Below are 4,102 nucleotides of genomic sequence, written 5' to 3'. Positions count from 1 at the left end.
TACCTTTCGTTTTCCTGTTGATTATACATCAGCAATGATCATAAAGAAACATATGATAAAAATAAAAGTGAGACGGGATCGAAACAGTCGCCCCCCCCCCCCCCCCCCCGTATTTTCCGTTATCTTTACTTTAGCCAAATTAAGTAATCAATCCTACACTTCTTTCACGAATTCACTTTTCTGCATTTTACTTCGATCTGTTGTTCCTATCCTAATTAATTCCTTGACACAGTCGGAATTGCCTCTGCTTCCAGCCCCCCCCCCCCCCCCCAAAAAAAAAAAAAAAAAAAAATATATACGTCCTAACAACAATCTTCAATTTTTGGGCAAATTTATTACCCAGTGCTTAACATACCTGCGTGTGGTAGAAGAAGAGAAACCTGAAAAACGGTTATAAATATCTGCCCCCCTCCCCCCCCCTTCACTGAATTGTAAATACTTGCAGATAATTAAAATAATTTACTCTATTATTTGCAATACTAAATTTTACTATATGTTGTCCACCTTTTAAACGTCTAATCTATATGTATCTCGACAATAATACCAATAATATTGATAATAATAATATCAATAATAATAATGATAATAATGATAATAATAACAATAATGATAATAATTATAATAATAATAACAATAATAATGATAATAGTAATAATGATAATAATAATTATAATAATAATGGTAATAACTCCTCCCTCAGTCCCTCCCTCCTTTCCTTAATAATAGTAATTGTCATGATAATAATAGCAATACTTATTATTATCGTATTAATGACATCAGTAATAATGATAATTATAATAATAATATTAGTAATACTACTACTAATAATAGAAATGATAATCATATTAATGATAATAATACTGATAGTAATAATGATAATAATGATAATAATAAGGATAATAATAATGATAGTAATAATGATAGTAATGATAATAATACTGATAGTAATTATAATGATAATGATAATAATAATATTGTTAATGATGGTAATATAAATAATTATAATAATAATAACAATAATAATAATAATAATAATAATAATAACAATGGTAATAATAATAATAATAATAATAATAATAATAATAATAATAATGATAATAACATTGTTGGTAATAATAATAATGATAATAATAATAATAATAATAAAGATGATGAAGATAATAAAACTAATCATAACATAATAGTAATAACAAAAAATATAACAAAATAATGATGATGATAATAATATTAATAATACAAATAACAATAAATATGATAGTAACAATGATAATGATATTAACAATAATAGCAGTAATACTGTGAAACTATAAAAGCACACAGTAAAAAAAATGTACTCAGCATGTAATTACATTAGCTAATGTATTTCCTTATTTCCTGGAAATATTTACATATAACTAGAAATTTACTTCTTAAACTGAGTAAAACATTTCATGCTTCCATAATATTGTACAGACAAAGAAAGATTTTCAGGATTTTTATCAATTAATTTCTTTATCTCCGTTTGTTTGATGCACAGACAAAAGTAACAATAAGAAGGTTATTGATAAATGGTATTAACGTGTCCCATTTACATATTAAGTATTTTGTTTGATACAGAAACTGCTGATGCTACAATACAAGGTATTATAACAACATAGGAACATTATCATAAGGGTTTATGCACCTGAATAAAAGCATGGATTTAATAACACAGAGATATGAATATGTTGAGAGAAATATAGTGTAATGGAATAGATATGAAAGTCGTAATAGAAAGATAAAACAAAAGAATAGGAATGTTAGATAGAGGAACGTCAAATTATTCATTGTAAGTTGAAAGTAGTTGCTCCACTTCTCGTTTTATTTCGATTCTCTCTGTGTCTCATTCGCTATTCTCTCTTTTTTTTTCTTTCCGTCTCTCCCTATGTTTCTCTGTCTCTCTCTCCATCCCTCCCTTGTCTCTCCTTCTCTGTCTCTACTTGTTTCCTTCTTTATTTCTGTACCTCTCCCCCCCTTCTTTCAGTCTCTAACTCCTTACCTTCCTCCCCCCCCTCTCGCGCTCACTCCTCGCTCAAGATGTAAACAAAGCCTCGGAGTGTGCTCTCCTATTTTCCTCTGTTCCCTGCTGTAATCAGACCTGCCAGACATCTGCTGCTATTACAAGCACTGTAAAGGTCTGCTGTATTCCTAAAGGAAGTTTGTTGAAAAGTAGTTGTGGACTTAGCCTGTAAAGTAGGGTGGAAAATAAGTTTCTGTGTCCAGTCCCCTCTGATCGGTGTTGCCCGCCATTGCGCATGCGCAGAGCGTAGGCCGTGACGTACTGGTGACGTCATGTGCTGATCCTGTGCCCTAGCCGAGGCAGATTATGGACTTTACAGGACCTGCTACCCTCGCTGACATGGATGCTGATGTAGCACTGAGTGAAGAGGATGATATACGCCAGGAAGACTGGTCGTCGTTACCACATCAGGTTGGGGAGACAGACACGAGGCCGATCGCCGCGCCCCGACCCCATACTCCCAGCAAGCGGCCAATGGACTCCACCTCGGACACTGACAGTGAGCCCTTGTCTCCCGCTGCTAAAACAACCAGACGGAGGGGTTCTCCGCCGCCTTGCGATACTCATGATGTGGCCCCCGACCCCCGTCCTCTGCCGCGTCACAACGCATCACATAGACCTACCACTTTTCCAGCATTTGCTTCACGAGCAGAGTATATCAAACTCGTATTTAGAGATAACCCTGTAGTGGATATAAAGCTTCGATGGCTGGCCGAGGTAAACCGTGCATTTTGTCTGGATTGGAATCTTGCTGAAGTCAAGATGTCAGCAGTGACGTCTCGTTTTGTGTATGTGACTAGGAGCCGTCAGGATATTATAAACAGTGTTACAAAGGGAGAATTTCTGTCTCTGCAGCTTGATAAGCAAGATTCCCCTGAGAGGCCTCGCAAATATTCCACCTTTCTCCTCACACGATATCCTGTTAGTGTCGATCCCCCAAGGGCCAAAGAATTACCTGGGGTTTATTCCGCTCGACGGTTTCATCAGAATGGTATACCAATTAATCGACTTGTTATTATCTGGAGTCTCCCTGAGGCGCCACCACCAACAGTTACCTTCAGTTTTCTTCCGTGCCTCCCATCCTGTGAATTACGCAAGATGCGGGATGAACAACCGTGGTGTTATAAATGTTGGGGCCTTGGGCACATTTCCCGATACTGCACTGCATCTGAAAAGTGTGCCTGGTGCTCGGGTGCACATGATTCCCGTACCTGTATCCATCGTACCCCACCTTCTGATGTTGCATCAACTTCAACATGTCAAGACCTACCATCCACAAATGATGCCAAATGGAAATGTCCTCGATGTCGCCAGCCTGGAGTGAATGTTTGGCATGGTTGTACAAGACGCTCGACCATCCCCCACACTCTTGCCTCTGCAGCCTCACATATCCCTACACATGTACCACTTGCCACTTCTGCTCCACCTTGCTCTACAGTCTCCAGTCCAGCTCCACAGGTGTCTGCACTTCAAAAAGCTGTTGACTCCCTTAAGTCACAGTGTCCCTCCCTTGCATCACGCCTCAACGCCATCGAGGCTCGCTTTGACTCTCTGGCAGCCTCACTTGCTGATCTCTCCACCAAACTGGCTACTAACGATACAACACTCAAGTCTCTTATTGAAGCCCAACAGGTTGTCATCACTTCTGTTACATCATTTACCGAGAAGTTTGATTCACTAGCTACTCGTTTAGAAACAATCACCACTCCCACAGTGGGATGTGTCACTCGTGGCTCATATCGAAGCAATAATATACCCGCATCTTCCACCTCATCTGGCTCACGCAAACATAAGAGTATTGTTCACTAGTAGCGTACACCTTCATATCCTCTCTTGGAATGCTTGCGGCATAACATCTCCAGCCAAAATGACCTCACTTAAGGCATACGTATATTGTCATCACCCAAATGTCATCTTTATACAAGAGGCTTTTGTTGGACATGCTCTAGGAACTATAGCACCCTCCCTCAGTGGTTATATTTCTTATGTTCATCATGTTAGGAATGGGCTCATCACTTACATCCATTCCTCTGTTCAGCACCGACTACTCCGTTCTTCTGATGA

This window comes from Penaeus chinensis, chromosome 26 (genome assembly GCF_019202785.1).
Source record: "Penaeus chinensis breed Huanghai No. 1 chromosome 26, ASM1920278v2, whole genome shotgun sequence".
NCBI lineage: Eukaryota > Metazoa > Arthropoda > Malacostraca > Decapoda > Penaeidae > Penaeus > Penaeus chinensis.
This window is presented reverse-complemented; position numbering follows the sequence as displayed.